Consider the following 24,211-nt stretch of genomic DNA (forward strand, 5'->3'; position numbering starts at 1 on the left):
ATTTACAAAAGTTATAGGAACCCTATTTGTTCATAGTAATTTTACTTTTCATACAAGCAGTTTCATTGAGTATTCATTATTATTGTTCTAAAATTTCACTTTAACAACTTGTGATATGGAAATTCAGAGGTCTGATTTAAGTCTCATATATTTTGATAGTTGACTTTAATGGTGATCATAAATGAAAACAGTAAATCTGCATGTCTGTACTTCTCGCATTCAGGGAGGCTGGGGCAGGAGGAATGTACATTTGAACCCAGCCTGAGCAACTTATCAACTTAATGAGACACTGTCTGAAAATAAAAAATGCAAAGAGTGGAGGATGTAGCTTAGTGTGGTGGTCCTGAGTTCAATCCCAGGCCCTGGAAGGAAAGTGGAAAAGATAGACCTTTAGAAGATGTGAGCTGAGCTTACCAAATCATAATAATCATTTTTTAGTTCTGTTCACCACTTATATTCCAATTTACTCTGAAATCTCGCTAATAAATTTCCATCTTTTCTGATGTTTGTCATTTCTTATGGACTAATTGAAAGGTCTTATATTTTTAGATTGGGGGGGTGAGTTCATAATCCTCAATTATTCTTCAGGTGGCATCTTAAAAACTAGTTAGAAAATTCTGTTAGGTCGTTTGGGTGTGTACATACGAACCATTTTGTTTGTAGTTTATTCACTTACATAAGTTTAGGACCCAAATTGTATAGTAGTAGAAGCATTTTGACACATCCATTTAAAAAAGTGTTATCTGCAAAACATAAATATGTCATTTTCTACATGCAGTAACTTTTTTCTCAATGTTAAGATACCACCCCTGAGGGGCAGATTAAAAGTACTGACTAGGTAGCATATGACCGGCGGGCATTGTTTTGAAATCATAATGTGGCTAGGGATGAATTCATATTAGAAACAGGAAAAATACCAGCTTTGCCATTTTCATGATATTCATAGGATTGGTATTATTAGCTTAGTGTTTGTTATTTTCAATCTCTGGGTCTTTTTTTTAACTACTTGCCTATTTATAAGGATTAGTTTGGCTAAAATGGATAATATCCTTAAGTGCCTGGAGGCAGGCATGGGTGATATGCAGGAACCACAGTTGGCTGGAAGCATAGGAACAGTGAGCAAGCCAGAGGCTTCCCTTTTGTTCTAGAATCTGACCCTCATCCGGGCACTTCACTTTGCCCTGGCCATCTACCTAGTGCGGCCATCAGGGTTAATCCATCTGTGTGTGTAGCCATTGTTAATTTCTTACTTTGTACAGCAAAAATTACATAAAAGTCTGTAAATATGTTGAAGTGTTTGGGTCTGATTAGCTTTTCCTTTTGTTTGACTGGCTTTGTGATGGATTTGTTCAGTTTTTCAGTCAACACATATTAACACCATCCCTGGACCCTGGGAATACAGCAACGAACAAAACTAGATGTGGGGGGGCCGGGGATTTAGCTCAGTGGTTCTGCCACCTGCCTTGTAAGCACAAGGTCCTGAGTTTGATCCCCGGTACCAAAAAACAAAGAAAAACTAGATGTGGGCTCTGCCCTCATGGGTGTCTCTGTCTTGTGGCAGAAGAACATGAATCAAAAGCATTCATAGTCAAACATGGAATCATAATGAACAAGAAAGGTACTTGGTACATGAGTAGAGTGTGATTTTTTTTCTGCTCAGAGGCCTAATGTTGTCAGATTTTTAAAATCAATATTCACTTTCCTAGAAATGACAAAAGAGCTAGGGTTCCATATTAGCTTTTCGTCACCATGACAAAATAACTAAGAAAAGTAACATAAAGGAGAAAGGTTTATTGTAGCTCACGATTTCAGAGGTCCCAGTCCATGGTCACTGGCTTCCTTTATGGGCTGGTGGAGGCAGAACATGATGGCGGACGGGTTGTGCTAGAGCAAAGCTGCCCTCTTCGCAGCAGCCAGGAAGCAGGTGAGCAAGGAAGAGCATGTGCTGGCAGGCTTCCTCCTTGTACTTTTGCTCCATACAGGCTCTCTCCCTGCTGGACAGTGCCATCCACATTCAAGCCAGGTCTCCTTTAGTTTAGTGTCCCACATGCCAGTCATCTCTGGAAACACTCACATTCAGTCCCAAAGTGTGCTTCACTAATTTCCTAGGCATTTCTGAATCCAGTCAAGTTGATAATCAAGATTTACCATCACAAACTGGGTGTGGTGCATAGGCCTTTACTCCCAGCATTCAGGAGGCTGAGGCAGGAGGATTGAGAGTTCATGGCCAGCCTGGATTTTATAGTGAATTTCAGGCCAGCCTGGGCTACATAACATGACCCTGTCTAGAAACAAAACAAAATCACAACAATGACAAAATAAAAGAAATTAACAATGACAGATCAAGTCCCAACACATGCTGAAAAATATGTGCTGTATTGAATAAATTAACGTGTATTCTTTAAAGTCCTAAAAATCAACCCATTTGTGCCTTTTTCCTTTTCCTCTTTTCTTCTCTCCTGAAATACTGATTTGTATTGTATGTAATGTATAAGTGTAATACTGAGTGCTGAATTAACCACTGGAAATACAAAGACCAGCCCTTGTTCTTCTGGGAAACACATCAATACGTAGATCAATTATAGCTGGGAATGACAAATTCTGTAATACAGGTGTGACAGACTGCCGAGGTCCTGGTGCCAGCTGAGATCTGAGAGAGGAGTGAGTGCAGGCAGTGACACCAGAAAAGCAGCCTGCTCGCCAAGCCCCCAGCAGCTTCTCTGACAGGGCGCGAGAGTCCTGTGGTTCATTTGGTAGCATCCCGAGCCCCTCTCCTGGGCCATCCTGGCTTGGAGCTTGCAGTGTTACTCTGGCTCTAGCTACGTAAGAACTTCTACGTACCCATTTAGGTTTGGTATTTGAACAATTATATTTGGAACAGAAAAGTTCCATCAATCTTTAAACCTCATAATCCAATTATGTCAGTAAAATTCCAGTTTTTTAGTCCAGTGGAATTGGGGTAATATTTTGCAAACTGAAGTAGAGAGAAATTGTGTTTATTTTGAAAAGAAAAATGGTTGGTTAGCAATTTTTAAGAAGTAAGGTTGGTGTGAACTTGTAGGGGTGATCTGGCCCTTCTGATTGGGCTCACCATTTTTCTGGACCTTTGGCTCCCGTCTCTGGAGAATCCCTGCTTGCATGGCCTAGACCTGTAACTCTCTCTCAGGGCATCTGAGGCTAAAAAAAAAAATTAAAGCAATACTAATACTGCAAATCTTTGGATCAGGAGGATACTGTGTCCCAGGAAACTGCTTCCAGGGGTTGCACCAAAGCCCAAGGAACCTCACGGTTATTTCTAAGGCTGGCTGCACTTATTTCTCATTTCATTCATACTGTTTTGTTTCCTTTGATGCTAAGCTAGAATGGAAACCAAACCTTAAGGCTCAATTAAAATAGAAAATGAAAATCTAAATATTGGAGAAGAAAATGCCACACCAAGCTGATCTTTCTGTTTTTCCCACAGTGGGTATGATTGTGGATGTGTGAGTCATGTCACTCTGCCGTAGAACCATGAGCTTTGTTGAAGCAGAGGTGGTTTCTATAGCTTTTTTTGAGAGAGCTTGTGGGTATCTTTTTCTTTACTATTCTCTCAATAAAAAGGAAGCCCAGTGACCTCCACTGGACCATTACAAATGTGAAACTTGGCACTGAAAATTGCTTGCTCTAAATTTTCCAATTGCTTCCTCTCTCTCTCTCTTTTTTTCCACTTAATGTCGTCCTGCCAAATGGTGATTTTATTATTATAAACAGGACATTGTATTCACTTTTAAGAAGAAATATGAAGCTGGAGGTAAAATTACAAACTACAGCTTCTCAGCTGCCAAAATAGAAAACAATGAGCTAAAAATACTGAGCCCAGAAAGGGTGCTGTGGTGAAAAATATCGAAATATCTTCAAGGTGGAGCTGTTCCAAAAGAGTAGAAATTCCCTCTCACTCCAGGTAAAACCAACCTTGAAATAGCAACTTGAAAGGAGAGGCATCGAATACTAACCTCTTTCAGGTCAGCTCTTTTGTGGGAAAGCTTTCAAACATAACTAACATTAAATGACTAATGATCTCGCTGTGTATCAGGAAGTCCAATACGATTAAATTGCCATTTAGAAGCAGTTCCTCTGGGAAAGGGGTGTGTGTGGCAGTGGGGAAGAGCACTAGGAGTTGGCCCCCTCTCTCCAGGGACTTAGGGCACATCAGGGAACTCTGGGTAAAGGTAGGGGGTGTGAGGAGTTTCATCTTTTCTAAAATGAATTTGGGACCAGGTTAGGATTTTCCAAAAGCTGTCGGAAGGTCATGAGTTCCTTAGGGTGGGCTTTAATAAGTGATATGGAGAAAAGGGGTTCTGTGGCCAGGTGTTTTAATAGATGTTTTCAAGCTTTTCTCATAGATCATCTCATGGACCTGGTATTCTGCCAAATATACTTTACAGATTGCTTCAGATTGCTACAGATTCAGCATTCCACTGAATATACTTTACAGACACTTCAGATCCTTCTGCTTTTAACAGTTTATGTTTGAAATGTCCTAGGTTCTTCATAGATATCTCATCTTAGATTTGAAAGAAAATAGTGAACCATTGGTGATGGTCACATTCATCTGAGAAGTAAGTATGGCTGTACCACGCCATGGGCAACACCTGATGATTACAAAGGAAATTCAAGGCTTATGTTTTCAACCTTAGTTCTTCCATGGCCAAGGGGGCTCCATCTTTCCATAGCTAGTGAGAAGCAGGATTAAATTGTTTGGTATCAACTGGAGAAGCTGTCATTCTCATTTTGAAACCACTGGCAGTATTATTCCATTCAAGTAAATCCCAACTCACTGTTTGTGAAATTACAGGAAACTCATAGATAGTAACAAGATTAATGGGTCCTAAAGTAGATCCACAAGTATACATTCTTAGTTGTAAGCATGCACTTTCTTTAGTAGTTTGCCAGCCCAGTAAAATTTATCTTGATAAATAGCACTGCTCATAGAGAGGATGAATATTCAGGGGTGAGTAGATTTTTGTCTGAACAGGTGGGAGAATGCCAATTGGCAGAGAAGATAGTTATTTGAATTTATTCCCTAGAACTATTTTTATAGCATTGTGGAAATGTGAATGTATGGACAAGATGCTTAATTTCTACATATCCTAAATAAAATGTTTGCAAATTATACTATAAATATATGAAACATTTTGTATAAGTGGCCTGTAATTTGAAGTAAATTAAGGTGCAGAGATAGCTAGTTTTCAAGGTGGCATAGCCTCTTCACCATTTTTTGTATTGAGATATTATTAAAATATTATAAAATTTACCCTTTTAAAAATTTACAATTTAGTGTTTTCTGGCATATTCACAAAATTACACAGGCACCACCACTATCTAATTGCAAACCCTTTTCCTCATCCCCAAAAGAAACCCCATCAACTCTCACCCCCCACCTAACTTCTAGTAACCATGGGCCTATTTTCAGATTGTGTGGATTTCTCTACTGTGAAATAGGCTTCTGTATTTTGTAGCTAGCTTTTTTTTTTCAAACTTAGCATAATGTTTTCAGTGTTTTTACTTCTTCACCAATCTGAGTGATACTGCTATGAATATTTTTCTACAGGTTTTGTTGTGGGCATATGCTTTCATTTCTCTCAGGTATGTACCTGGGAGTAGGATTTCTTGGTCATATGATCGGTCTATACTTCAGGTGTTCAGTGCTCATCAGAGTGGCTGCACCATCTTGCACTGTCACCAACGAGTTCCAGGCTCCCAGTGTTCCATACCCTCACTGACACTTGTTATGTGCATTCATGATTATAGCCACCCTTGAGGGGTGAGTGTTTAACTCACTGGGGTTTTGATTGGTGTTGCTGTAATGACTATTGATGCTGGCAATATTTCACGTGCTTCTTTGCCATTTGTTTCTCTTATTTGAAGAAATGTCTATTCAGATATTCACTTATTTTAAAATCAGACTCTTATTTTTATTGTATTTTATTTTTTTAATTTTTTTTTTTTTTGGTACCGGGGATGAAACTTGGGACCTTGTGCTTTCAAGGCCTGCGGCGGAACCACTAAGCTAAATCTCCAGCCCATGGACTCTTATTTTTATTGCGGGAGTAGTTTAGATATTTCAGATACCATTCATTTATCAAATACATGATTTGCAAATATTTTCTTCCATTTGTTTGTGATCTTACACTCTTTTCTTTTTCTTTTCTTATTTTTTCTTAATGGTACTGGAAATTAAACCCAGTATTTCAGACTGAGCTACATCCCCAGCCCTGTTTTGTGTTTATTTTGAGATGTTCTCACTAAATCATCAAGTTGTCCAGTCTGGACTTTAACTTATGATGCTCCTGCCTCAGGCTCCCTGAGTGCTGGGACCACAGTCTGGACAGCTGTTCCTAGCTGTTGCACTTTCATGATGGTGTTGTTGGAAGTACGAGTTTCTAAATCTGATGAATGCCAGTTTATCTATTTTTCTTTGATTGTTGCTTTTTTTTTCCTCTCTCTCTCTTGACATAGGATCTCAGTATGTTGACCAGGCTGTCCTGGAACTTGGGATCCACCTGCCTCAATCTTGTGGTAGCTGGCATACAGATGTGCACCACCATGCCCATCTTGCTTGTTTGTTGTTTGTTTTTGGTACTGGAGATGGAACTGAAGACCTTGCGCTTGCGAGGCAGGCGTGGTGCCACTGAGCTACATCCCCGACCCCATCTTCTTTGTTTTTGATGTTATATCTAAGTAATCATTGGCTATAAGATCACAAAGATTTACACATAGTTTTCTTCTTAGTTTTGAAGTGTTCTTATATTTATGTTTATGATCCACTTTCAGTTCATATATGTAAATGCTTTGAGGTAAGGGTCCATCTCTGTTCTTTTGCATGTGTAGATGCAGTTGTTCCAGCACCATAAAAGGCTGTTGTTTGAAAGATAAGTCTTTTCCCATTGAATTACTTCGGTATCCCTGCTAAAAAACAGTTGATCATAAATATATTTATATTTGGACTCACAATTCTATCCTACTTGTCTGTATCCCTGTCTTTATGCTAGGACCATACTGTCTAGATTACTGTGATTTTGTCATAATTTTTGAAATTGAAAAGCATACGTTTTCAGCTTTGATCCTCCCCTAGGATTTTTCCACCTTCTAGATCTCTTGTATTTTCGTATAAATTTTAGGATCAGCTTGTCAATGTCTGGGAGAGGGAGAAAGGCATCTGGGATCTTGGTAGGGATTGTGTTGAATCTGTGAATTTGGCTAGTGTTACCAACTTAATAATATTAAGTGTTCCAACTTGGAAACATGCAATGTCTTTCCATTTATTAGGTCTTTAATTTCTTTTAGTGATATTTTATAATGTTCAGTAAACAAGTTGCACTTTTTTGTTAAATTTATTTCTATGTATTTCTATTTTATTTAATATTAATGAAGTTTTTCTCAAGTAGTTCATTGCTAATATTTAGAGATATGGTTGATATTTATGTATAATCTCATATACTGAGACCTTGCAGAACTCATTTATAAACTCTTAACAGTTTTTCAGGGACACCTTAGGGTTTTCTGTATTTACAAGTTTGTGTCATCTGCAAATATAGTTTTACTTCTTTCCTAATCTGCATGCCTTTTATTTCTTTTTCTTACTCAGTTGCTCAAACAAGCACCTTCAATACATGTTGAATGGAAGTAATGGGAATCGACCACATTATCTTGTTCCTGGTCTTGGGGGGAACTGTTCAGTCTTCTTATATTAATTATGTTGCTAGCTGTGTGGGGTGGGTGTGGTGAGGTGGTAGATATCATCTCTTAAGTTGAAAGTGTTTCCTGCTGATCCTAGTATGTTGATCTAGTTTTCTGTTTCCTTATTTACCTTCCATCTAACTGTTCTCCGTTATTGAGAATTTGTGTATTAGTCTCCAACTATTACAGTTGAATTCTGTATTTCTTCCTTTAGTTCTGCTAATTTTTACTTTCATGTATTTTGTTGTTGTATTGCTAGGTGCATGTGTTTGTAATTGTTTTGTTCAATCCCACTGACATTATAAAATGTTCTCCTTTATTTCTATTAATACTTTTGGTGTGAATTCTGTTTCATCTATTATTAGTTTCACTAATCCAAACATTGTTGAAGGGTTTATGCTCCCCGCCAAGTTTTCTTGGTGAAACTCTAACCCTTGAGTAATGATACTGAGATGTGGCATCTTTGCCAGTCTTTAGGTCATGAGGGCAGGGGTCTCTTGAAGGAGGTTACTACCTCTATAGAAGGACCCTGAGAGAACCCCTGCCACTTCTTCCATGTGAAGACACAGCGAGAAGGTGCCATCTCCATCATGAGGAAAGGAAGTAGCCCCTACCCCACCACCCCTAGATCTGCTGGCACCTTGATCTTGACATCCTCAGCTGCAGCACTGTGGTAAGTGAGGGTTGCTGTTTATAAGCCATGTGTTGTGTTATAGCAGCTTGAATGGACCGAGATGGTCTTATTCTTCTTCAGTGAGGCACTGAAGTTTCTCCTTGACTAGCTGAGCGATGAGCTGATGAGTGGACAGAGACTCCCTGAACTATTTGAAAACCAGTCTCCGTGCTTTGCCGTGTGCCTCTGCCTGTGCCAGAGTACACCGTCATCCCACACATGACCACCATGCTGCCTTGGCCTTGCCCTCTGCCTGTGTGGAGCTTCACTGTCAGCCAGCAGTGACGGCTTGAGGCCTGCGGGTCTTCCTAGCTCATGGGTAGGTGTGGCGCATAGGTAGGTGTGGCTCTCTTGGTCCCGAGGGATGTGTAAGGTAGTTTCAAAGCTCCCTACTGACATCTTCTCCACATTTTCCTTTGAACTTTCTTGACCAGGTCTTCATTTGTTTCCCTGTTGTCACCATCTCAGATAGCTGTGGTGTTAAATAAATGGTTCTGTTTTCAGCGAATATCTGGGGCTGTGAGGCTGTTTGTCTGGAGCAAGATCTGATGCAGGACAATCCGCCAGTTCTGTGAATGGGGTTTCAGGGAACTGCTAGGTCGAATATCGACTCTGCTTCTGGCCCGGTTTCAGGGGTGTCTGCATGAGCTCTGCCCCTCTATACAGGCTGCTGCTGCTCCCCACCATTAGAAGGCTCTTGTTATTTAAGGCTTCCGCAGAGCTGGGGAGAGATGTGAGGACCCCACAAAGCTCACTGATCTGATCGACTTTTAGCCATTTTTCTTGAAGAATTGTACCTCACATTGTGATAAGCCTTTGGTTAGTTCCCAGAGTTCTGAAAATGTTGAGTTTAATAGTTTTGCTGGGTTTCTTGTTGCATATAAGGATTAAAAGGGATCACTCTGGTCTCTTCCCCTTTTAATGCCTGGACTGGAGATAAAAGAAGACAGTGTCCTGCAGAAAGTTTTAGGAAAATACAGTCCTCCAGGAAGATAACAGTGAAAGCAAAAGGAAGATAGAATTTGAAAATAATCCCTGTAATCCTAGCACGTGGGTGGCTAAGACAGGAAGATTGTGAGTTCAAGGCAAGCCTGGGTTATATAGTAAGACCCCTTATCACAAAAACAAGGAAAAAAAGAAATTGAAAATAAGAGCCTCCCAAACGTCAGTCATTAAGTGGGCAAATCATTCCTAAGATTAAGAATATTGCGGGGCCGGGGATTTAGCTCAGTGGTTCCTCTGCCTGCCTTGCAAGTGGAAGGACCTGAGTTTGATCCCCGGTATCAAAAAAAAAAAAGAATATTGGGTAGCCTGGCATTCATAATAGTACAAGTAAAAAAAAAATTGAAGTGATTAACTTTATTGATAATATGGAAAAAGAAATTTTTAAAAATTTTGTGTTGGGGTTTGGGGGGTGGCACTAGGGATTAAACTCAGGACCTTTGCACTGAGCTACAGCCCCAGCCCTTCTTAATTTTTATTTTGAGACAGGGTCTTGTAGGGAACAGGGGAAGGGGACGTTACCAGAACCTCTGCAGTGAGTCCTAGTCTCCTGCGAGCCATGGCAGCACACGGCGAATTACAGGAAAGGTAGACAAATGAGACTGAGAAGAAGCTGAGCTTTGGGTCTGATCAGTGCTGCTCTGGGCAGTAAAGACAAAAACCCCCCTAGCTTGCAGCACCTTTTATTCAGTACATGGGGAAACATGTAACAAGTGAAAATGCAGAGTTCAGTACTTCACATTGGGATAAACAAGGTGTAAAAAGACTGGGGGGCAGTGGAAATCTGAGAACAATGAGGAACTATGCAGATGAAGATTTGGTTCCTCCCTGGCATCTCCCGAAGGTGTGGTCTTGTCCTGGAGCATTACAGCATCCGGGGATCACTGAGGTCTCAGTTGTGACCCGAGGCCAAAATGCAATTATGTCTGGAATGTCGTAGCTGGCCTATAGGCAGGAGAACTAGGCCTACTCAAATGATTTTTCCCTAGAATTATGTAACATTGTTCCCAATAGGGTCTCACTGAGTCACTAAGTTGCCCAGGCTGGACTTGTGGTCTTCCTGCCTCAGCCTCCCAGAGTGCTGGGATCTCAGATGTGTGCCACGGTGTTCAGCGAAGGAAATACATTTCTTAGCTTCCTGTACAGTTCTGCATGCAGCCCTTCACCTTTCCAGTTCTGTTCCATCAGAGTCCCAAGTCTGGCCCAGGCCTCCCCTGCTCTTCCCATTTTCTAGGCCCACCCCAGCTGTGCTGGAGCCTTAGTCTCCCTCTGGACATGTTCGTCACGCCCCGCTTGCTCTCCCGCGCCAGTTGGCTCATGTGCCACACTGCTCTCATCTACCTGGATGGGACTCTTGCCTCCTTGATGGGAAGCAGCGTCCTTATAAGAACAAAGGGTCCTACCTGCTTGTTTCCAGGATCTCACTCAGTATTTCACATGTCATCAATTATATCTGTAAATAAGTGCATGCAAGGTAAAGAAAGGGAGAGAGAGGAAAAGACAGATTTTATTTAAAAGTTTGCTGGATATATATTTATTTATTCAGTATAATGTGTTTTTTAGTAAGTGCTGGGACTCCCATTTTATTTTGGTATTCCTAGGAAAATGAATATTGATAGAACAGTCTGGTGCCTTCAGTGTGTAATGGAACAATCAGGTAGAAAAAATATCTTAAAGAATAAAATTTTAAAATTACTAATGTAAAATAATAGGTACAACCTCATTTCTGGCCAAGATGGTGTATGCAGATTTCTCCTTACAACTAAAAATGTGGACATAACACAACAAACACAAGGCGGCTTTGCAAGATGGATAAAGAAGACAGGTGGCCTGGGAATCTCAGGACTGTGAGCACAGTGGTGGCTCCCCTGGGTTGCCTTAGTGCCACCCACGTGTCCCAGACAGGGTGCTGCGGGAATCACCAGCCCAGAATGGCCAGAATGCACAGAGAGGGTAATCTCCCATAGAAACCTGGCTCCCTCAGCCAGAGGACCAGGAAAGGATGACCTCCCAACAGGAGACTTTTTTGGCAATACCCCCCATGGCAGCCACACACCGGGGCAGTGCGCAGTGTGAGTGGGACCTGGCAAGGTGTTAATTTTGCACGTTCGCCGTCCACACCCAGTCCTCGCACCTGGAGTTATCCTGGACCAAGCAGTGAGCTAATCTTCCATCCTGGCTCCCGCGTGCAAGTGACACTCCTGTTCTCACTGGGGATGCTGTCAGCAGATCTGAGCCAGGGGCTGATCTTCCATCCCCTGCTCAGCAGAAATGGTTGGTGGCACTGCCAGTCCCTGCCTGGGCAGTGTGAGCAGAGCCAAGGAGGAGCTGTGCTTTCCCTCTCCCAGTGGAGGCAGGCATCCTCCACTGCCCTGCTGCAGTGATGTCACCAGGGCCAGGTGAGCAAGTGACCTACTGTCATCTAGTGGATGCTCATGATACTGATTCCCCTGCTTGGGGTATGGCTGTCAGAGCTACGGGTGGAGCTGATACTCTATCCCCAACCCAGCAAAAGCAGGCCTGGAGTCTACTTTGTTTTATTTTTAATTTTTTTAAATTTATATATTAGTACATTTTAGATATACAGTACATTTACATTTATCATTGGGTAAATGTACCTGTACATGATGTATCTTAGTTCTTATTTTTTTTCCCATTACCTGTGTGCCTTTCACCCCCAGCACCCTTCACTATTTAACTTTTTTTTTTGTTTTGTTTTGGTACCGGGGATCGAACTTGGGTCCTTGTGCTGGCGCAGCAGGTGGCGAAACCACTGAGCTAAATCCCTGGCCACCCTTCCCTATTTATATAGACTTTGTTTCCATTTTTCTTTTTCTTTCTCATACTTTTTCCTTTCCTTCCTTCCCTTTCCCCTTCCCCTCCCACCACCTCTCCACCTTTGGACCTTTTCCTATTTCAAATTATCAATTATTCGTTTTAATCATTTTCATCCTTATTTACACTTTCAGTTTCTCACACTAGACATACTATTCTGTTACTTTGTTTTAAATGAAGAAACAACCTACTGGGTGTGTGTTGGGGGGAATTTTGCAATTTAGTAATAAAATTTTAAATGGACCAAATATTTGAATATACACAATGGCCAATAAGCACATGAAAAAATACTTAATATCACTGATCATAACAAAAGTGCAAATCAAAACACAATGAGATGCCAGTATACACCCACTAGGAAGGCTATAATCATAGTAAAACAGTAACAAGGGTTAGTGAAGATGCAAAGCTACTGGAGCCATTGTGAACTGCTGGCAAGAATGGAAAATGGTGCGGCCACTTTGAAAAACAGTTTAGCATTTCCTCCAAGTGCCAAACACAGAGTTACCATGTGACCTAGTACTTCTACTCCTAGAGAGTTAAAAGCACAGCCACACCAAAGCTTACATATGAATGTGCATAGCAACTTTATTCAAAAATGGAAGCAGCCTATGGGTCCATCTGAGCTGATGGATGGATGAACAATGTGATGTAGCCATGCAGTGGGTTATGATTGGCTATAGAAAGGGATGGGGCTACGATAGACACATCCTGCGCTGTGGATGGAACTTGAAAACATTCTGCAAAGTGAGAGAAGCCGGACACAAAATGCTGCTTACTTTAGGACTGCATTCCATGCAATGCACAGAGGAAGATCCCTAAGGAAGGTAAGTTGGTTCTGGTTGCTCAGGGCTGTGGAGAAGGGGAGACAGGAAGTGATTGCCATGGGGACAAAGCAGTGATGGTGAACTTTTTACAGCTTTTAAAGCTAACAAACAGCCAGCTGCTGCATGCATGCCATGGGTTCTCCACCACTGGGATAGAGTTTCTCTTTTGGGTGCTGAAAATGTTTTAAAATTAAGTCTGTGAATGGTGATTATCATCTCGGTGCATCTATTCTAAATGTCTAAATTATGTGCTAGGAAAGGACAAATTTTCTGGTACTTTTGTCTTTGCTGTTTTTAAAATCAATACATGCAGGCCAGGGATTTAGCTCAGTGGTGCCACTGCCTGCCTTGCAAGTGCAAGGTCCTGAGTTTGATCCCCGGTACCAAAATAAAATAAAATAAATACATGTAAGATGTCATATCAAGAATAAAAAGTTGAATTCATCAGTCTTATCAGAGATATGTTGACACAGAAAAAGCTCAATGCACGTTTGTTCTAAAAATGCTAAGCTCATAGGAAAAGAGCAATGCCCTCATCATGGTAGAGAGCAGCTACAGAAATCTTACTGGGGCAGAATGGAGAACCCAGAACCAAATCCCCACCGTATGCCCTGCTGAGCTTTGACAGGAGCAAAAGCAACTTGGGGAGGGGGTATAGCTTTTCAGCAGTGGTACTGGAGGAAATCAGCAGAGACAGGCAAATGAGTGGACCTCTGAACTGAAATCTATGGCTTTATGCAAAAAATAACTCAAAGTAGATCATGGACTTAAAGGTAGAAGTTTAAAACTTATAGAAAAGAGCATAAGAGAATTCTTAGAAGATATTGTAAAAGTTAGGTAGAGTTCTCAGGCTTTAACACAAAAAGTACAGTTTGTAGAAGAATAGATTAGTGAATTGGATCTCATCAAAATTAAAATCTTTTGGCCTACCTGTGCATAGGGGTGCACACCTATAATCCCAGCACTCTAGGAGGTTGAGACAGGAAGATTATGAGTTTGAGCCTAACCTGGGCAATTTAATGTCTTGGTGAAACCCCATCTTAAAATAAAATATTTAAAAAGTGCTGGGGATCTAGCTCAATGTGAAGGCCCTGGGTCCAATCCCCAGTCTTGCCCCTTCCAAAAAAAAACCCCCACTGTTTTCCTATGAAAGACTCTAACAAGAGGGTGAAAACCCAAGCTACAGACTGGGAGGAAGTATTTGTAAACCACATATCTAACAAAGAGCCAGTATCTAGAATTCATTAAGAATTTCTAAGACTTGATAGTGTAGGGCTAGGGATGTAGCTCAGGGGTGCAGCCACCTGCTTAGCTTGCAGGAGGCCCTGGGTTGGATCCCCAGCACTAGCAGAGAAAACAAGGCAACCAAACAAAAAAACTTCAACAGTGTAAAACAATCTAGTCAGAAAATGGGCAGAATACATGTACTGAGAAGTATATACAGATAGCACATAAAAAGTTTAATATCATTAGCCATTATACAGTACAAACTAAGTCCACAATGAGATTCTGCTCCATATCCATCAGAATAAAATAAAAGGGAAAAAATCAAGGTTGGTGAGAAGTTCTAAGCAATATCAAATGCTGATATGGACAGAGAAAGTGGATTCCTCATTAATTGCTGGTGGAAATGTAAAATGCCACAGTCACTCTGGAAGCTCTGGCAGTTTCTTAAACTAAACATAACCATCATATAACCCAGTAATTGCATTCCTGGGTGTTTATCCCAGAGAAATGAAAACTTATATTCTCACAATAACCTGTATATGGGTTTTCATCATGGCCTTATTTATGATGGCCCCAAACTGGAAACATCCCAGATGTCCTTTGGTGTGAATGGTTAAACTGTGGTACATCTATGCCATGGAACCATACTTGGCAATAAAAAGGAATGAACTGCTGATATGTATAATAGCATGGATGACTCTCCAACAAATCATGGTAGGAGAAAAAAGTCAGTCTCAGAGGCTTCATACTATATCATTCCATTCATATATCACTTGTGAAAAGTTAAATTTTTGGAACTGCAGAACAGATCTATAGTTGCCGGGCATTGCAGGCAGCAGGGCAGGAGGGAGTTGAGTATATGGGGAGTCCTCGAGATGATGTGGTGATGTTTACATGAACCTAAAGTTGCATAAAATATACATAAAAATATACATACCCAAATGAGTACAAGTAAGAGTGAGAAATCAAAATTTGGTTGTGTCATTGTCAATACAGTATCCTGTTTTTGGTTTTATTTTGGATTTTTGTTTGCTTTGTGATGCTTGGAACTAACCCAGGTCCTTTATGCTGCACTACATCTCCAGCTCTTTTTTTATCTTTTAAATTTTGAGACAGTGTCTCCTTAAATTACTAAGTTGCCCAGGCTGGGCTCAAACTTGTCATCCTTCTACCTCAATCTCCCGGATGCTGGGATTTCTGCCATGTACCACCATGCCCAGCTGTCTGTACTGGTTTTGAGTATTATATTATAGTTTTGTAGGCTTTTGCCATTGGAAACTGGGCAGAGTACGCAACAATCTGTTATTTCATGTAACTGCACTTTCATCTATTGCAAGGTTCAATATTTTATAGGCAGCAGGTGAACAGCAGTGTGATGATCATGGAAGTTTTAAAGAGCAGATGATCTTTGAACTTGACCTTGAAGGATGGATAGGATTTTAGGATACTTTTGTTTTATTGTTTAAAAAGAAGATGCTAACACTGCCAATGACCTCATGCCCTGAGGAGATCTCTCAGTACGGAGAGGTGCCCTCATACATGACCCTGACTTGTGTCAGTGAGCACAGGCCAGAGTGAAATGCAGGAGAATCTGAGGTAGTGAGATGAGGGGCATGAGCACCGAAATGCTTAGGTGGGAAAGATGAGCAAGTTTGGACATTCTGTGGCTGATATACCTGAAAGAGATGACAAGAGACAGAAAAACAGGCCTGGCGTTCAGAAGAGAAGTCTGGGTGGCAGATACCTATTTAGGGACATAAAAGTAGTAAAGCCCCTGTTATCATTTGGATCTAGAGTGTCCCCCACAAGGCCGGTGTATTTGGAAGCATGCGTGTGGAAGGTGATGGATGGATCATGAGAGTGCTAAGCTCCCTGATGGAGGCAAATGGGCTATTGGGAGGTCAGGCCTAGTGGGAGCGAGCAGGTCCTGGGGATGCGCTTCTCTTCGCTCTTGCTCTTCCCCTGTGTCTGTGCCACGGTGAGGCGGGTGGCTGTATCCACCATGCCCTTCCTCCATGCTGTCCTGCCTTGCCAGAGGCCTAGGAGCAGGGAGCTGACCAACTATGGCCTGAAACCTCGTGTCTGTGAGCCAAAATAAAGCTTTCTTCCTTTGAGTTGTTCATGTCAGGTATTTTGTCACAGGAAGTTGACTAACGGGCCCCACAGCGAGGAGGGAGGACTCGGGGGAGACTCCACATTTCAAAGGGAGGAGCCCCCTAGAGAGAGGTGGGATTGGGGCAAACAAAAGTGGAAAGTGTAAGAGTTAAGGAGAAGGAAAAGGCAAGATTTGGGACAAGCTCTAAGCAAGGCTGAGCTGCCCTGTGCTCTGCTGCAGTGCGGTTGGCTGGGCAAAGCTGGAGCCCGGGCCCCTGGATTTAGCCGCGAGTTCTTTTTGTCTCATGGGTCTCCGAAGAGCGGTTTCTGTAGAGTGACTGGGGCCAAAGCCAGATGGCAGTCAACCGAGGTGGAAAGTGGGGGCCCTCATGTTCGCAGCTGTGTTCAGGGGCTTTGGGGTGCAGGGAGGCAAGGGCGCCTGAGAAGCAGGGTGCTGAAGATGGCTCTGCAAGTGGGGAAGATTTGAGCTCGCTGGCAGGGGAGGGTGCGGAGCCATGGACGACGTACACATTTTTGGATTCCTCTTTGGAAATTGCCTTCAGAGCCTGAGGCACATTTTCAACAATGGCAAACCTTCCTCTTCTGAGGGTGGATTTGGTTTTTGGAAACAGCCAAGTCAGTGCAGAGCCAAGGGTGGTAAATCAGGTGGGTGATCAAGTTGGATAATCCAGCTTCAAAAAAATAAAGTGTAATTATAAAGCAGTAAAACTGATTTTCTTGTGAAGTTCATGAATTGGCTTAGAAAGTGGTTCTTAAAGAATTCCAAAAACCGCTCGAGCTTGGTAGCAGGGTGCGAAAGAGCGCGGAGCCCCGTAGCTTTGGAAGGACACATGATGTGTGCAGGGGAGCCAGTCAGTCCCCTGTGAACTGGGCCTTGTTACCTTCTCTCCACTCCTGTGCTCAAATGTAGCGCTGCCTATAGCTGTTGCCTGAGAGGTGACTTAGTGGAATTATACCAAAGTTTATGTGTGGGAGAATCGGTTCAAACTGTGATTGTTTAAACAGTTCTCCTGTGGTCTCTCAGATGTAATTAGCATTCCTAGGATAGGAGTGTTCCCACAAGCATAACAATGCTTTAAATGTGTGTTCAATTATCCTTTTCTATAGTCACATTTAATCATTTCTTTTTGAAATACTGTTATTTTGAAAATATTAAATCACACACACACACACACACTTGAATGTCTCGGAGACCCAAGGCAGTGCTGGGCACATAGTGGACGCCCGCCGAGCATCCCCCTCCTGTCTTCTCTGCCGTGCTGTTTGAGGAGAGAGCAAGAGAAAAATGAGTTCCCTAGTAGGTCATCTCTGTTAATATTTGGCCAAAAATATCCAGGATAAAGAAAATTAATATATGCAAAAGTGAAGTTTTTACCTACTGTTACCTTTGTTGTCAATGTGACAAATATACAATACCTATCATTTAGTGAATGCTTATTGTATACCTTTTTATACCTGTGCATGGTCTCATTAAATCATCCAAACCCTCTGAAATACTTGTCCCTGTTTTATAGAAGAAACCATCACAGACAAGTGCAGTCACTTGTCCAAGGTCACATGGCTGAGAGGGCAGAGCCAGGGTTTGAATTCAGGTCTGCAGTCTAGAAAGCACTTATCCCCTACGGTACCTTCCTTCATGTGTTTCCACCCTCTGAACCCCATGCCCTTGATAAACGTCACGAAGCCACTAGAAACACTTCACACCTCCCTTCTCTCATATTGAGAAAAGAGAAATCGAGTCCTCCTTTGAACCCTACTGGCTAAAAGTCCAGTGTTACAGCATTGTATCATATGGAATTTGAGTGACAAAGGCGATAGTTTGAAATGAACCCTGACCCTGCAGTCCAGGCCTGCTCTCCTCTGTCTCTGCACCCGGAAGCCTCACCATGCTCCCTGGAGCTGGCGGTGTGGAAGTGGTGGCTGTAGTGTCCTGTCGTGGCTATGTTACTGAGACAGCCTCAGAGAAAACTGACAAGTTAGCCATTCTAGGGAACTTTCCACAGCTATGCCATTAATTAGGACGAGGACTTCCTCTTCCTCCTCTTCCTCCTCTGCCTCTCTTCCTCTCTGCCTCTCTTCCTCTCTGCCTCTCTTCCTCTCTGCCTCTCTGCCTCCTCTTCCTCCTCTTCCTCTCCTCCTCCTCCTCTTCCTTCTCTTCCTCTTCTCTTTTTGGTCACAAATGAGAGAAGTGAAAGCACTGGAGCTCACTTAAGCATAAAGGGACTCAGTTGGGCTGCAGTGTGGCAGGAGACCCAGAGAGACTTCGCTCCTCCCCTCTCGGCCTTTCCTGTTCTCCACACATCTGCTCCTCCTCCCAGTCACACAGAGGTATCTCCTTTGCTTCCTGCTCCTCAGGGGGATGACTGCTGACTATAGCTACCACCTTTCCATGTTGACCCATCCACCACAGGGAGACTGATGCCTCCCCTTCCTCCTCCTTCCCTCTCCCTTCCTCTGGCCCAGTGGGTTCCACACTGCTTTGGAACCCAGTGTGCCTACCCCAGCTGCCTTTGCTTCTTCCTGTCTGTGTGGGCAGTATTAGTCATTATTTTTCTATTTACAAGTCCGTAAATAATTCTGATATCACAGGGGTGAAATACAAAAATGTAGATTTTTAGAGGCAAATTTGGTTGGAATCCTCCCTCTGTCACTGTCATCTGAGCCTTTAAAGTGAAAAGAGAAACACAGAAATCTTTCTTATGAGGTTGTGGCAGGGCGTAATGTAAGATTACATATAATACTTAACATGGGATCAAGCACCCATTATAATTGATAAAATAGTGCCCCTTCCTTCTTTCTGATCATTAGGCACATGACCATGCCAGAAAGATGTTTAAGTCCTGTGAGAGGAGTAAAAATTTCAAACTGTCTTCAGCCCTTGAATTACACTCCCCTCTTCTCAGTTTTTGGTTCCCTTTTCATCTCCCCGTGGGTAGCAGTATATTTGTAATCCAAAGGACTTTGGTTCTAAACCTAGGACAGTGCCCTTGGACCATAGTTGGAAGTCCCAAGGCATCGCCAAAGAGAATTCTACTTTTCAGATAATGTTAGTGCTTCAGGTAAATGGACTGTTATATTGGATGAAAGCACTCATGGCTCTCCCAGCCTTTGTTCCAGAGGCTGGAGTTGAAAGAGCTCAATTAAAGGTTTAATCCAGTAAGTACTTATTATTAAGAAACTGAATAGATACATAATGGGAGGCCTAGGCTCCATAGGCCCACACTGGGTGTCCCAGTGAACCAGGGCAGCCACTTGTCCCAAAAGTCCAGTCAAAGAGAGGAATGGCAGTGAGGAGAGGAAAGACATTTATTCTCAATGTGACCACGCTGGGGAGGAAAACAGCTGTCTAGTGACTGAACATGTGACTCTTTGAGGTGCTAACGACAGTCTTGGGGTTACACAGCAAGGGCCAGGTATGTGTATGCTGATGGTCATGGTCAGGCCCCTGGTTAGGTTCATCTTTATCTCAGCGTGGTCAGGTTAGGGTTAGGGTTAGGGTTAGTAAGAAGGTTATTGCTGCCAAGGGGGCAATTTGGATTCTTGTCACAGATGTTTATCTATCAGACTCCTTGTTCCTGGAATCCCAGGTGACTACAGGAAGAGAATGACTCGGAGATAGCAAGCTTTTATTCTGCTTTTTGTTTCCCACTGGGCATCTGCAGTCCCAAGTGAAAAGCCAGTGGTTTTTAGCAAAAGCAGTCTCTAAGTCCTTACAACTGATATAATTGGAATTAAAAACTATATCATTGAGAGAAACAGTTCTTTCAGAGAGAATCATATCTAGAAGAAAAGACGACTCGTCTGCACAAATCACGAATTCAAGGTGTTTGCGCAGAATTGGTTTACCAAGGTCCATGTTAATGAAGGCAGGCAGGGATGGAGATGCAGTTCGAAGCCAGAGCTGGAGAACACCGAATGCCAACCCAAGGATGGTAGTGTAGAGACGCCTGGAACCAGTGAAGGTGTTTGAGAAAGGTGGGATTATTTAATGGCAGGCCTTCAGGCCTTATTTCATCCCAGCCAAATGCTAAAGGGTGTGAAAGGCAGTTAAGGGAGTGGAGACTGGAATGCAGGTGGTTGCAGATCCAGGGCTGGTCCGTGGTGTTGTAGGACTGAACATGGGGACTGGGCCGAGGTGCAGTACGGGGAGCACCTGAGCCCAGGAGGCACAGGCTTGGGGTCACCTGGGCTCCCACTTCTGTGCTTCTTCACTATGTCCCAGTACTTTATTTGGAAACTCTCTGAAGCAGACAGTAATTATGACCATGTTTTCCTCTCAGCCTCTGAGTATTTAATATTAAAATCAGCCAAGAAGTCATTATCAGCCTGCCCCCCCCCTTTAAATTATGCAACCAGCTCTGAATAAGGCAACAGAATTTTGGCCCACAATGAATATTTAAAGACATATAAGACTAAACTTGGCTCTCCCCATTAGTGAGAGGAAAGAATTCATACTTTTTTCCTGTTCAAAGTTATGGAGTCCTATACACTTCAGCCAAAACAGAGTCCCTGGTCATCCTGAAAAATAGCTACAATTTATTCAGGTGTCTTTTTAAAAATACACTCATGTTGTTGTTGTTTATTTTGAGGTAGAATTTTGTTAAAATGCTGTCTGTGTCTCTGACACAGGCCTCTGACCCAATGGCACCGCGATTCTGGTGAATGGTTTCCAGAACTGAGCCAAGTCTAGCAAGGCCATTCACAATGCGTGAACATCATCTTTCCACATCATTCACTTGATACAAACATTCATTTCAAGAATACATTTTCCAGGCAGTTCCTTTACCTCCTAGGGGGAATATTTTGAGGCCTCCCAGTGACCATAGGATAAAAAGACTTGACAGGAAAGCCCTAGAATTCTTGAAGAGCAAGGCCTTTGAAAGAGTCATTGTTGTGCAATCTCCCTTTGAAAGAAACCACTTTATCTTGCTCCTAAACATGTATAAGACAGACACAGCATTTTCTGAAAAGAAGTTCTGGGTAATGTGGAAAAACAAAGGTATGTAGGTAATCCGGTGTGGGTAGTGTGTAATTTGAAGAATGATAGTTCCATTTTTATGGTTGCCATAACAATCATACAGTTGTGCAAAAAATGTGTATGTCTTTTATAGAAGGGAGCTGGCACCATTGTGATGATTCTTCTCATATCAGAGCAACTGTTTTTAGATCTGAAAAATAGGGGTGGCTTAACCCTTCCCCAGTTAGCCCAGCATGTTCCCTGAGAAGACTTTCGGAGCTCCAGGGCTGCTGAAATGCATTCAACATTTGTATTTGCATTTTAGCCTGATAAATGGATTGAGAGTTAAGGATGATGATCCTTTCAACAGCAGGTTCTGAATTCCTGGCTTGGGAATTCAAAGGATGAGAAAAAAATATATATAGAGAGATAGATAGATAGATAGATTGTTCCTCAAATAGCAATCTAGGAGAGATGTCTAGACATAGTTAATTCCTTGACTTTGTGACTATTAATTCTGTCCACTAGAATTTAAATCCGTTAGATTCAGGCCTTTACCCCATTGTGTTTAGTCTCAGAAAAAGTCATATTAAGATTTGGTTATAATTTCTGTTTTATTTTTACATAATAGCTCTGTTACTTCTGGAAATTGTGAGGCACATTTAAAAGGGTAGTATATTTAAGTGAAAGTATATCCACGCATATTCTTTTTGGCAACTTTTTCCCTATTTTTGCATACCCTTTCAAACAGAGAGTACTTGGGAATTGACTTTTCTCGAACATACCAAGAATATCCAATTTGAAGAAACTTGATATTGGAACTCTGTATGTGGATTTTCAGGTGGAGGGTACAAGTGTCAGATTTGGATGTGGCACATAAAATGAAGTCATTGTCAACTCAGTCAACCACAGAGAAACTTTTTCTTAAAGAGATTTGGGATAATTTTTTACTTTAGCCATAATACTTTCAAGGTGTTTAAATTTTAAGAGAAAGTATAGAAGGGTAGCAGGATAGAAGAAAAGGAGATCTCAGCTTACAATGACATAGACCTTCTTGATCTGACTGATTTAACACCTTTTTTTTGGGTGGGATTCCTGTCTTATTGAGTTGTAGGGGCAGAGAAGAGGTATGATCCCTGTGACAAGAGAAAAGAACAACAAACTGATTTGACCATAGTTGTATTGTGCACAGGAACCTTCAGTCTGATAACCAAAAGGCCCAGGGTAAACTATCCTTTCTGTGGTTAGGGTTGATGAAGCATGGACAGCTGTTGACACTGGTCAAAGAGCATGTGATCCAATAGTAATAGTGGGAAACCCCTTGCAAAGCCTCTGTCTTCACACCTTGACCTTTCTGGAATTGGGGGTCTTAATGATACAATTAAACAAAGTAGGTGAGAAAATGATGATGCTTTTACACAGAAAAGTAGGAGATCATTGGAGTAGTATTTTAGGTTTTCTGGCTGGCTTTCAGGGGAAAGGGATTTTGGTTTTCATGACCTCTCTCAGGGAAGAGGCGTTCTACCTTCTCTGGCTTGACTTTTGCCAGAAACAGGAGGCAAGAGAAGAATAAAGAGGAACTTTTGAGGCCTCTGTTTGGGGGTATTATTTTCTGAGTCCCAACATAGTCATATAGCTCTGCAATTCTGTGACTTTGGTTAAGTTATTTAATGATCTCTCTGAGCCTCAGTTTCCCCATCTACAAAGTGAGAGGAAAAATAATAGCTGCCATCATAATTCCATTCTTTTATGGGGCCATTTCTAGGAAATAGAGGAAAAAATATTTTTAAGGAGAGCAACATTTTCCATATATTGAAAGCTTCTGCTGCATTTATGCTCTGTGAAGATTTTGTACCTTGTATCGTGCTTTTTAAGCTTAAACTCTTTAACACTCTAAATACTCTATAATGAGAGGCTTAGATATTTGATCCTTCCATGGGATCATTTCCTGGAAGCTTATAGCCACTTCATTTTGTACCATTTAAAAACTTAGTTTGTATCAATCAGTGTTCTTATAGCCTGTTTTAAAACAACCCAAATCTGATCCTTTAGATCTGGATTATAGGAAAACTCTACCACCAGAGTAAGAGGAAAAAGAGAGATGTTTGGAGAGAGCTTTGGAGAACAAGACTTTCTGGACCTGGTGAGACTCGGCTGCCCTCTTTGTTCCCATAGGCATGCAAAGCTCCATTCTGCACAGCAGCACTGCCAGATTTAAATCTTCTGGACAGGAAGTAGAAAAAAACTTCAGAGGCCAAGCTATCTCTGTCCTGCATGCAAACTTTCTTGGATGCGTAGTCGGGGCCTTGTGGTGAACTAACTTGACAGACTGTGGGCCTTGCCTTGGCTTCTCCTCATGCCTGCACCTCTGAGCCCACTTTCTCACCTCCTTCCGGTCTTTTCCACATGGTGTCTTCTCATGGAAGCCTACTTGACTGTTCTTAGGCCATCATTGTACTCAGCACTTGCAGTCTCCTTACCTTGTTCTGTTGTTCTTTTCTTTTTCTCCATAGCACTTCATTTCAGTGCTATTTACTTTCTGTCTCTCCCCCTACTAGAATGTGCATGGGTAGGAATCTTTGTCCTTAATGAATCCCAAACACCTAGAGAAGTAGGTTCCCACTAAGTATCGTTGGATGAAGGAATTCTGGCCTTCTTTTTTCTTGACCTCTGCTACCTTCTTCATGTTGGTGTTCCTTGGATTCTTACTGCTTGGATTTGTTCTTGACATAAAAGTGACATTTTATGAAAAGGGCTACAGTTACTCCCATTTAGAAAAGAAAGGGATGGGCATATTTCCTGGGGAAAGTAATGTTTGAAGCACTTTGTGCTATAAGAGAGTCAGTTACTTTTTTA

General features: G+C 42.0%; 1 protein-coding gene across 7 annotated transcripts in view; it reads left to right on the forward strand.

The window, feature by feature from the left end:
- Dis3l2 (DIS3 like 3'-5' exoribonuclease 2) overlaps positions 1-24,211 on the forward strand; it is a 262,451-nt gene that overhangs the window by 113,367 nt on the left and 124,873 nt on the right. The gene's annotated exons all lie outside the window — the stretch shown is intronic.

This window comes from Heterocephalus glaber, unplaced genomic scaffold (assembly GCF_053883595.1).
Source record: "Heterocephalus glaber isolate CG9 unplaced genomic scaffold, H.glaber_assembly_v1.0 deba00001004, whole genome shotgun sequence".
Taxonomy (NCBI): Eukaryota; Metazoa; Chordata; class Mammalia; order Rodentia; family Bathyergidae; genus Heterocephalus; species Heterocephalus glaber.